Raw genomic sequence first — 12,889 nt, forward strand, 5'->3', positions numbered from 1 at the left:
CACCAAAGAATAGTTTTTCATTTCAATTTTTAAACCAGAGCCCTCTCTTCTTTCTAGCTTCTGCCATATAACTAACAGATTACACTTTGTCTTAGAATCCAAGCTCGTTTTTTTCCCCTCCACTCAGTGAGGATTAAGTTTTTTTCTTTGGATTTTCTGAAAGCAAAAATAACAATCAAACCGTCTTTTACTTAAATAAGAGAAAACTGATAAATTTTTCTACAGGATACTTTACCACAAGTTTACTTACAGGTAAGGCTGAGAGGAAGCCCCTCTCTCCCTCCTGTCATTTCCTACAGTCAGCCTGAATCCAATACCTAACTGCCAGTATACAGTCAAAAAGGAGGACTTGGAAGTTAGTAGTAAGGTGACTTACAAAGACATCATTCACAACTCTGGGAATCACAAACATCTGATTTTGTGAGTTAGTTTCATATCAGCTTCAGAATTGGGAAGAAGCTACCCACAGTGATTCTTTGCCATTCATTTGCCATTTAGTTATGAGGCTGAGCATGTGATAAGAAGCAAGGATGTCTGGTGAAGTCAGCTGTAGGGTGGACTTCAGTCGACAAGGAAAATCTGGTGTTGGAGGCTGGTTTGGAGCCCTCTTGAGCATCACAGTCAGCGCCTGGGATATGACTGAAAAGGGGTATTATATTTTTCTTCCAAGAAACACCATGTTAGATTAACAGTGAATCATGTTACTGATTTTCTCCTAAGATACCCCTTCATTGTGTCAGGCTAAGATTCAAGAACATTTCCCTCTTTTTCAAAGCTCACTTCCAACACTTCAAACATAAGATGTGCCATTTTGTATGTTCAGCGTGTCAGTTGCTCAGTGTGTGTATGTGTATGTGTGTTAGTCACAGATCTTTCAGTTGCAAATGATAAAGATGCGCTCAAACTTAAGAGACCAAAAGGAGAATTTATCATCTCACGTAATTGGCTGTGGAGGAGAGCTGTCTAAGGAATAAACCTTACTTAGGCACCACTGGGCTCTGGGCTTCAAACAACGTTATGAGGCTACTCCTTTCACTTTCCTCAGAGTTGGCTTCATTTTCAGGCAGTCTCCCCGCATATTGTGGCAAAGTTATCAGGCCAGTACCAGCTCTAGGCTTCTATTTTCCTCACACTGACTGTCCTAGTGAAAAGAGAGTCTGTTATCCAACTGTTCAAGAAAAAGTCCAGGGCAGGGCTCTGATTCCTCAGCATGTCTGCATCTCTTAACCATCAATGTGGCTAGGGAGACGGGGTTCTTTGATAACCAAAGACTAGCTCATCTGCCTGATTTTGTATTGGTGATGAAAGGATTTCCCACAAGGAAGAACTGTTCAGTTAGCCGAAGAGAGGTGAAAAGAAAGCATCATGGGAAGTCAGTAATTCTGCATTGCTTAGAAGATAAAGGGTATGCATGTGAAAGTAACTATTTGAAAGTGGAATTCTGGACTAAAATAGGACATGTCTTCATCAGAGTTTAATACAATCAAACAAAAAACATACCCAATCTTTTCAGTAGAGTATCCTTTTGTATACTTTGTTGAGAAGTTCTCATTCCAATAAATTTTGCATATAATCAAACCACTTTTATCTCTCCTGCAGTTAATTGAAACAGAAACATACATCATTGTTATGACACCTATAGGTAATTTCTATAATGCACATTATTGATTGGGTTTTCTAAATCTGCTTTTACACCTTAAAGCTGAGTACAAAGGTGATTCTGACAACAATGGGAATAAAATCCTTTAAAAGCAATCTCGTGGTCACACATATTATTTTATTGTAATGGGATTCTCTTCATATCAATATATTTCTGTAAATCGCCTTCTCAGTTCACATGATCAAAAGAAAATAGAAGGCAAATATAGTGCCCCAGTAGTTAATTAGCACATCAATAATTGTATTTGAAAACAGAAGGCGAGAAAGAGACATGCTATTTTCTTACCATTTCAATGCCTTTGGACTCTATAAACTTGTTGGGTATTATACACATAACAAGATTAACTTCAATTCATACATCTCTGATTTGTTATTTTTCTATACAATAGATGAATAAAAACATTATTTTAGACATATAAACATACACATATAGTGGCGCACTGTTAACATATATTTGTGTGTATACAGACACACACACACACACACACACACACACACACACACACGCCCCATGCACGTGTTGAGCGTTGTCACACATTCTCAGCCCAGGAGAGGTGGTGCAGCAGGCAGGAGGTATCTGTTTGGCCATTGAGCATTAGAGTTGTGCTGCAAATGCTCTCGGCCAAATAGCACTTTTCTAGACACTGAGCAGAGAGTATTCTCCGATGCATTGTTTTCCCACTGCAGCTCTCTGTCATTTATTTTGTTCTCTGAAAAACATCCCTGACCCAAAATGAAAACACATCAAGAAATAAAATAAGATGTAAATTTGATAGTGCAAATCTGTCCAACGATGCACAGAAAAGGTTTGACTGAGGTGTAAGGTAACTTGAAAGAGACAGTGTAGTCTACTGAGCATGAAATGAGCGGTTGGTGAGTGTTTGATGGCAATCAGTTGGCATTATGAAGGGACTCATAAGCATCATTATAGACTGGTGAATAAAATAACAATTATTTACATAATAGACGGAAGAAATACCAGAGGCATGTTGTGATTTCAAGGTATTCGAAGAGAATAAAAAAAGATTTCTAGCACCTAGAGGATACCACCACAAGAAACCAACAATGCTATATATGTCACTGAATCAGTATTTCCAGGAAAGCATCCTCTCACCCTGTCAGTTCAAACCCAATTGTTCTTATTTATTTAGAGGGAATTCAGAGATACATGAGTGAAAAGATAAGGAAAAATTATTTCTAAATGTCAGAATATATAACCACAAATCAGAATACTTTTTCTGGCTTATACCTAAGCATATGAATACTTATTTCTTAATAACTTACATTATTAGTATACGTTTTATAATATATGCAATGCCTTACACCATTACTAAGTGTATGTTTTTTGTGAGCCACTTGATATTTTCAAAACACTGAAGCAGAATTCTTTTCACAGAAAAGCTATTTGTGGATACCTTGTTAAAATGACCATTTGCCTCATTCTTCTTTAATACATTCTTTATAGAAGCTCTGCTGAAAGCAAAGTAAAACTATAAATGAGCTTTTTTTATAATGGTGTTAATTACAGTCACACTGTGTCTTGGTTTAATGCAGCTACAGAAATTCTTTTCAGTGGCAGCAAAAGAGCAAAGAAATGAAAGCAGGGACTCCCTAGTCTGCATTTCCTTTTCCTCCTTTCAATTTTTATGAAAACGAAGTATCACTTTAATCATAACTTTATTATTTATCCTTAATCAAACACAACTGTAATTTCTAATTATTATTCATCTTAATAATTAATGAAATTATATTGGGAGAGTTTCTGTAATATGTACAGACTGCTCTCCAACTGTCCAATATAATTACTGATGAAAAAAGAGCCATAATGAAATGGAATTTCACAAGTGTTTTGAGTTCACGTGCACACAAGGGGGACGCCGTAGATCATTGGCATTAGCTAATGATAACCTGAGATCAAAGGCGGAGCCCTATGGAGCTCCAGCTTTCAAGGTAGCATAATAAGTCTGAAATGTCAAATGAAATCTTCCAAAAATGAAATTTAAACTACAATAGTGGCCCATCCAAACTGTCAAGCTGGCTATCCAAGTGATATGTATATGATTGATGATTTCTAAAGCTCTAAGAAAGTGAAATAGTTCTAGACAAAAGGCCAAAAGCAAATTCTTATTTCCAATGACAAGAAAAGTAAATTTACCAGAGCTGTCATGTGGTTTACCTCGTGCCATGCCAGCAACGCCCAAAGTAACTGACCTTACCAGGAAACAAAGAAGAAAACAAAAGAAGGATCGGCGAATAAAACTTGTACTGCTTCTACATAACAATCTTAATCAGGAGACTCTCATTCTCCTGTTATCTTACATACACCTGCTTCTAAAGCTCTGAATCTCAGCGTTTAGAGTAGAGGACACCACTGTTTAAAGCACACAAGCACAAAGGTAGAGATACGGCATCCAGCAGAGAATGAAAAGTTGTAAGAGCACACAAAGCTGCCGTAATGGCAGATCCCTGATTATATGCAAGTAATTAGTATAATTCTGATCAGAACAATCCTTTCCCTCCAACAGTTTGTTGGATTTAATGATAATAAGACTTTAAAAAATTCTTAATGTATGTCTCTGACTCTACTGCAAGCATTAAAAATAGAGCTGTGAAGCCTGTGAGCTGAGCATTCACTGCTTCACTTCTGAGAGAGAGAGGAGGGCAAAAGACGAGCTTAGGGAGGCTGTTTCATTAAAGTCAGAAAGAACTTTAATAGAGAAAAATTAGTTCCGTGAAAAATCTTTTTCCATTTCCACTAAATCGGAAACAATTTATACTCTGAAATGAGAATTGAAAGAAGAGAAAAAAAAAAAATCCTTAATTGGTCTGGACTTTTCCATTGTGCTTCTGGAATTCTGACCCTTGTACTCTATTGAACCTACTTGTTTCAATTATTCGTTTATTTGTTCTTTCACTCACATATTCATTAGTTATCAATTGATGTATTCTTCATACATTCATTCATACATTCATTTATTTATTTAACATTTTCTGCGTGTTAGGCACCAGGCTATATACATGGACCATGCAGAAGTGTATATGGCATGAGGTCTGCCACCAAAGTACTTAAAGGGAGAGACAAATGTGTTACTCAGTACAGGTAATAAAATGTGATACAACTTGGTATGTTAAAGAGGAGAACAGAAGTATTAAAACCTGCCTGTGCTTGTATCGTAGATACAGTCAAGTAAGCTTTCAAAGAGGAAATGTTATTTGAGGATTTCTTATGGTAGTTTGTAATTTACCAGAGAATGTACAAAATCTATACTTAAACAGGAAGAATATTTTGAGGAACATTGACATTTGCAGATAATTGGAAAGGACAAATTTGAGGCTTATTTTCTATTATGTTTCCCCAAATTGCATATTTCAAGCAATAGGTAGTCAGATTTGTATGTAATGAACAAGTAGAACAAGCAAATGGAATAATAATTCTTGAGGAAGCAGTGATTATATTTAAAATTATGTCAGCCTTGACCACAAGGCCAACAATATGAGCGAGGTAGGTTACCAAGAGGGCATCAAACTTCCCTGCATAGTTATTTAATCATTACTAAGCAGGATGTGTTATATGAGAAGGTCAGAGTCTCTGACTTATTAATACAACTGGGAGAGTTGATTTCTTCTAAGTATGCTCAGCGTACTCACATGGGGCCAAAACCTTGAGTGGAAATCCTGAGAAGAAGGCTTTCTGCCAGAGGAGATTCTGGAAGTTAATGATGACCTATGAGATGTCCCTACATGGTAATAATGGGGTGGCATGAAACTGAATTCATAAGAGAAATGCTTCTGCTAAGAAGAAAAAGAGTATGCAAAATTCTAAGGCACTGGGAAATAAATTAGATTCTTGACCGTTATTCTTCAGTCTTGTTATGGAGAAGGATCTTAAAAGCTTAAAATATTTTATTTTTCTGGTTCACTGAGTACTCTTAATTTTGTTATAATTTTTCTGGCACCCAGTAGAACCTTAACTTAACCAATGGTTCCATTTTACAGCTGAACCACTATATTGTCAACATATTACTTTGTCTTTATTTAAAACATGGAAGCAAAACTATACATGGGAGTGTTATTTATCAAAGATCAATTTTACATTTGTATATCTTGCTCTACAAATATAACAAATAGATACTTTCCATGGCACTTTTTTGTTTTCACTAACAGGAAACAGATTGGATTTGGATTCATGTGACATGAAAGTACTTGGATTTTTAGACAGAAAATTTAGTTGAATATTATCTTAGCTTGGGGTTCCCCCAAAGCAGACACTGAAGCAAAGAGTTGTTTTTATTTGCAAACATCATCCCAGGAAGTGGAAGTGAGGAATAGAGAGGGGGGAAAGCCAGGAAGGAGGAAAAGCCAAACAAAGATGGGTTATTAAGGTTCCAGTAGGTTCCCTTGGCACCTCGTGAGAAACCTTATGAAACATGTTTTAGAAGTTTCCACTCAGGTGCAAAAAAGGTGGAAATGTTTATTTATTGGTCCTCATCATTCATTGTTCAATGGTAGTGCTGTAAATTTCTGGGTGGGCACGTTGTGAGATCAAAGTGGGTGCCTGTGGGCTCCCCACACTATAGCTCAGAGAAGCCCAGGAGGAAAGAGTGATGTAGATGGTTCAGGCCTGAGCCAAGGAGTCTGGTGGCTCCCAGGCAAAATAGTGGAAGCCTGTGCAGGGCTGGTGAAGACAGCAGTAGCTGAAATAAGAAGGGCCAAGAATTGGGATGCAAGACATGCCTAATGCAAATGTTGCCTGTTCTTTAACATAGAAGGAAAATTGTTTACAAAAGCTAAACTGGCAAATTTAGAAGTACTGCAAAACAGATTTTGCAGTGAAATATAGCAGGTAAATATGGCAAAGCTCTAAACTCTGATCATGTCTTCTCATTTTCAATTAATTCCAGTGACCACCTCCTCTTCACCCTGTCCTTAGGGAGCAAACCCAGATTCTTTCATCTCTACCAACATTCCACAAACACCTGGTCCAGAGACCATTTTATATTGTTAAAAATCGTTGAATATCCAAACATGATTGTGTTAATATAGGTTGCACTCATATTAACTGTATTAAGAAATTAAAACAGAAATTGTAATGTGGCTCGAATACATTTAAAAACGAAAACAATAAACATATAACAAGTTTAACAATGATAATATTTTTATGAAAAATAATGCTGTTTCCCAAAACAACAAAAAATAGTTGGAAACAAGAGTTCCAATGAAACAAGAGTCTCATTTTCCCACAGTCTCTTTACAAATTTCTTTAATGTCAAGAATTATAGAAGACATTTGGTTTCTCATATCTGCTCTGCATTCAGTCAATTGAGGTATTACATGGTATGTATCCCCTAGAAAATGCCATCATATACTCATGAGAGAATGAAAAAGGCAAATGACATCTTAGTATTATTATGAAAATTGTTTTGTCCTTGTAGATTCCCTGGAATGATCTTAGAGACCCCCAGAGGTTTTGGATGCCACTTAGAGGAGCCAGTGGTCTATACATATACATATAGCCCAATCTGCCTCATTTCTTAGTAAACCTTATGGTACTGCCATAGTGAATATTACCATTGCCCACAAGCAGCCTCTAGACTTCTGCATCCAAACGTTCCACCCACCTTCCCGTCTCCCCATCTTTCTTTATACTATTGGTGCTTGTCTAAATCCTCTCAATTCCCTTTAGGAAATTATCCACAATACTTCTATTTAGCAAGCATCATTTTCTTCCTGCATATAACTTATTTTTGTTTTTGCCCCCCTTATTACTTTACTTTAAAGGCTCCGTACCCTCTAACTGATGCTGGTTGGTCAATAAATAGCTGTTGAAAATATGATATGAGTGTTTAGTGTGTCGTTTACCTGTCTTACAGTTTATAGCACGTGGAACAATAAACCTTTCCGTTTTCTCATCTATGCATTTCGTTTCTGGTGACTTTACTATTATAGATTGAGGCTTCAGAAAGCTGTAAAAGAAGACTCACATGTGTAAGTTCATCTGGCTTGCCAAATGATGCAGCTGGATAACACATCTCTTTTGTCCTTATCCTATCCAATTATTGTTCTATACTACTTAGACCAGACAGTTTTGTTTGACAGAGGTTAAGTGAGGACTGGGGAAGGCAGCCTATTCAATGCAAAGGCAATATTGTACTTTGTAATTAGTAACTACGTATCTCTCACCAGTTGTCAGGGATGGCTGATCTTGGGTTTTTGCAGGAGACTGAAATACTATTGAACTTGTGAGTGAAAGGATTAATTTACACACTGTGGCCCTGCTGATGCATAGTATGGCTCAGACTCTGACGAACATTGTCAGGTAGTTGGTACCTGGTGGCATAGACCAGGGACTACCTGGCAACATAGATTTCCAGTTTTTCCTTATTTGAATAGCTGAAGGTAGCTGAATTTAAAAGGAAGATGACTCTATTGCCCCGTAATTCAAAGATTGCCTTATTATGACCATCTAAGTGTTTATATCTATATTATTTTCTTCCTTCTCATGCACAAGTCCTACAACCTTAGATATATATATATATATATATATATATATATATATATATTCTTAATAACATAGAAAGGGAAATATATTTGTATATATTGTCCCTGTCTGACTGTGAAAGGCCAGTTTTAAAACTTAAAAGCCCTTTAATCAAGAACTAGCTAGACTGAAATTTTGGCATAGCTGAATGCAATAAGCTTGTAAGTGCCACATTTTCCACAAGTGATCTTCCCTGCCTGTACATTAATCCTTCTTACATTCACTTTACACAGAAGGTGCACCTCAGTGAATCTGGATACTAATTAATTTCAAAGCTGTAATGCACAGCAAAGGGATATATCTTTAAAATAACTAGATTAGGGCTTCCCTGGTGGTGCAGTGGTTGAGAGTCCGCCTGCCGTTGCAGGGGACACGGGTTCGTGCCCCGGTCCAGGAAGATCCCACATGCCGCGGAGCGGCTGGGCCCGTGAGCCATGGCCGCTGAGCCTGTGCGTCTCCGCAACGGAGAGGCCACAACAGTGAGAGGCCCGCGTACCGCAAAAAATAAATAAATTAATTAAATAAAATAAAATAACTGGATTAGTTAGATTAAGTGACAATTCAATAGAAAAGGAACTTTCAAATCCCATTTAAATATAAGATTAAAAGATGCAAATTCATCTGTAGAGAAAAGCCTTACTGACTTCAGATACACACAGTGACAGGTCAGAAAAGATATCTCAGTGTTGTTTTGGTTAATATGTTTGTTTGCGTAGTTCTAAGCATGTGCTGCTCTAGCTTGGGCATTTGGATCCTCTCAGGTCCTTTAATGAAATTTATTCTCTTAAAATATCAATAGACTCACCAAAAAGGATTGTTTTATTCATTTTAAAATACTCCTGATGCAAATATTATGGGAAAGTAGGACTTTGGTGGGGGGTAAAGAGAAACAAGCTGAGAGAAATATAAGCAGTGTTTTATTATTGTCTCTGATTTTCAGTAAATTAACAAATATTTCTTTGTCCCACTCTTTTGCGTTTTTTAGCTTACTGTCTCTAATATGTCATCTCCGACAATTCAAGTATCTTAGTAAAACCATTGTTCCATTTTTAAACTATTTTTCACTGTCTCTCACCTTTCTTGTATCCTTTCCTTTTAACTCAGCTTTACTCTAATGGTCAACCGTGATAGTTACTCCTTTGTGTATATCATCAACTCCCCTGTCCCTCTTTTACTTGGTTTTACTCTCCTGGCTAAACCACAGCCCTGGTTAAATCCAGTTCTTTACTTTCTCTGTACTTTCCCCTGCACAACAGATATATACACATATGTCTCAATTTAAATGAATAGTAGTTTACCTCAAGAGGCCCTTAGAGAGTTGCAGTAATCATTCTGTATTTCCCAAGTCACTTCCCATTCCAACTCTCCTCAATAAGTATTTCATGTCTTCTTTCTCCTCAGTTCTTCCAATACTTTTTCCATCATCTTTAACCTCAGATTTTACCTTGTAATTAGAAAATGGAAGCTATCAGAAGAGAACTTCCACCAAGGTAGCTACACACCTGCCATACCTGTGCCCATATTCCCTACCTTTCTTCTGATACTACAGATGAGTCGTCTGTGCTCTGAGCTAACACCAAGTACTACTCTTGTGCACTAGATATCGGCTTTCTTGTCTACTGAATTACAACTGTCTCTTCGTTCATCATATCCTCAGATTTCTTTCTCTATTGGATGACTACCATTAGCACACAAATATGCTGATATTTCTTCTATTTGAAAAGAACCCTTGCTTGATTAGCAAGCTCTGTATTGCTAAAAGCAATGGCCAGTTCTCACCCTTCATCTTATTTTATCCATCAGTAGCATTTGCTCTAGTTGATCACTCTCTCCTCCTTGAAACATTTACTTCCCTTTCTCTTAATTCTTCTTCTGTCTTGATGCCTGTTAGTTTTCAGTCTTCTTTTCTAGGTCTCGAGTACTCTGTCCATGGACTTTTCTCCTCTATACTTTTTCCCTTGGTGATCTAATTATTTCCTAAGGTTTTAAATCCCATCTCTGCACCCATGGATCCGAAATATATCTCTCTGTCTCTGCTGCTGCTGAAAGGTAACTATACAGTATTTCTTGCTGGTGATTAGGAATTCATAGCATTAAGACAGATATAACAGAGCTTTCTGGCTGGCGAATACATGGAGGACTGGGGAGAATGGTGCACCTGGAGAGGTCATGGAAGCTCTGTACCCTTTCCCCAGACCTTACCATATGCATCTCTTTTATCTGGGTGTTCCTCAGTTATAAAAGTTAAATCTCAGAGTCATATCCTAGAAGATGTACCATAGCCTTGAGAGACCAGGATGCTGATAATTTAGACCATTCTGCAGGTGCTATCAGAGGATGGGCAGCAAGAGTTGCTCACATTGTCATAGGGAAAATGGACAGGTAGGAGCCAGGGTCTTTTACTGAAAGTATGATGAGAAATGCTAACATCCTTACAAGTACTGCATGCAGTTCTTGAGTTTGTAACACAAGTGAGTATTGCCTTGGAAGTCTTAAGTAAAAACTCTTTGGATGTGTTTGATGATAATCAATTTTTGGAAATATCGAAGAATATCTTTGATGCAATTCATGATATAAAATGTTCAGTCATGGTTATTTGAACCCCAGAGGAACTGGAGGATGTTTCTGACCTGGAAGGGGATCACGAGGTCTACAGTTACACCAGCATTCAGCATTCACACCGAAGGGAAAACTGACGGAGCTAAGATGACTCAAACACCTGAGGCAGAAAAGGAAAAAAGTGCTGAGCAAGTTGCTGATTTCAAGAAATTGAAGAGTAAGCTGTATGTTGAGATTGAGATATGGACGATACAAGCAATGATATTGTTCTGACCAAGAAATTGTGTATGATCATAATGGAGATGACAGACTTCGCAAGGGGCAAAGGACTACCAAAGCATGCAACTGATGTGATCTATGCAGCTAAAATGATATCAGAATCAGTGTCAAGGATGGATGTCCTCTCTTGGCAGGTTGCCAACCAGTTTCCAGATCCATCATGCAAACAGTACTTGTTGGATTACTGGAACAGATGAAGTTCTACTATCACCAAATGAAAGTCGGCAGTCAAGTTAAAGCTGAGATCTACAACCTAGGAGGGAGAGCTAATCATGGCAGCTTTGGACAGTGTCACCTCCCTGATCCAAGCAGTCAAAAATTTAACGAACACTGTAGTTCAAACCATGAAGATGTCTACATTGCCTCAACCAACATTATCTGAATTCAGAGTCCTGCTGGGCCCTGGCACCCAGTTGTGATGCAGAGAATGAAGGCCCTGAAAAAATAATTAAATAAAAATCCTTGATTAAAAGAGAGAAGCCAGAGTAAATGTGTGCAGCTGTTGGATGAGACTCAGCAAAGAAAAATGTCTACCCAGTGCAAGGAATGAGTGAATTTAGAGGAAGACATATCTACTGAAACAACTCTTCGACTCTAGTCCCTTTATTACAAAACCCTGGCTAAACTTACTACTTTTTTTTGCATTTGATTAGTTCTGCAGGTTCACCGACTCTTAGAGTTTAACCCTCAAATAACATGAACCATTGCAAGCTGAACCAAAATGAACAATGTATATTTGGGATCATGTCATTGTCATCTCTGTATGGTCAGCACCTAGTAAGTAATCAGTATATGCTTGTGGAATGAATGAAACCTTTCAGATGTTGTTCAGCCTTTCCCATCACAGAGAATTTTTTACATTCATTGCAGAACGGACATAGGAGACTCAAGTGAGTCATCTGTAATAACTTAAGTACACTGGCCCTTCTCATTTTGAATTAAAACATTGACAGGAGCTCTTGAGTTGGTTTTCAATGGAAACAAAGACTTCATTAAATGGTTTCCCATTTAATCCCCAGGCTTTCTTTACCTGACCTAACCTGGCAGACATGTGTGCTTCCTGCTGTAGGAAAAAGAAAAAGAATCAGTCTTTAGATATCTGTACCTATTGTCAACTGATTGGGTTAACAACCATCAGAAATTAACCAAGCTTGAGCAGTCAAGCAACTTCCTGGATTTTGAAAGTCAGCCTTGATTACAAACAAAGCAATTTATTAACATTACGAAGGTTACAATGAGTTTTGATGCAACAGATATGCCTTTTAAAGTTCCACTGTGTTCAGCAGTTCTGCATGTTGAGTATTGGGTTTAAATGGGTTCACCAGAATATATATGTGAGGGAAGAGTTATCACCCACTGGGGAAATGGGGCATCTAACTATATATATCCCTGAGTGAGTTATGATAACAGAAGTGTAAGGAGTTCCACATGACTCTAAAACTCCATCTGTGTCAGGTTGCAGTTGTAATTAAAAGGAAAAGACCACTCTGAAAAACCTTTCGGCATTGAGTAAAATATAACAGTGAATTGTACCGTTGAACTATGAAGTAGAGTTCATGTCAATGAGCTGGAGTGATTTTAATAACGTTCTTTCAAATAAAAGTCACTGAATTAAAAAAAACACATACAATATGATTACTTTTTATTCCCTTTCTCCCACATATGTTTATGTAGTTCAGAGTCATTGCTGTTAATGCGCTGTGTTTTATTTTCCCTGTCAACTCTAGGGACACTGATGTTTCTTTTTTTATTTTTCTGGGATATCTGGCTCAGGGAAGGGAAGAGAGAGTAGTGGGAAAGAACAGAGGAGCAAAAGAGAGAAATTAAAGGAGGCTCTTGGTCAATTTTAGGAAC

General features: G+C 37.6%; 1 pseudogene; it reads left to right on the forward strand.

The window, feature by feature from the left end:
• Window positions 1-530: 530 nt before the first annotated feature.
• LOC132426336 (catenin alpha-3 pseudogene) lies at window positions 531-11,614 on the forward strand (annotated as a pseudogene).
• The last annotated feature ends 1,275 nt before the right edge of the window (window positions 11,615-12,889 follow it).

This window comes from Delphinus delphis, chromosome 5 (genome assembly GCF_949987515.2).
Source record: "Delphinus delphis chromosome 5, mDelDel1.2, whole genome shotgun sequence".
Taxonomy (NCBI): domain Eukaryota; kingdom Metazoa; phylum Chordata; class Mammalia; order Artiodactyla; family Delphinidae; genus Delphinus; species Delphinus delphis.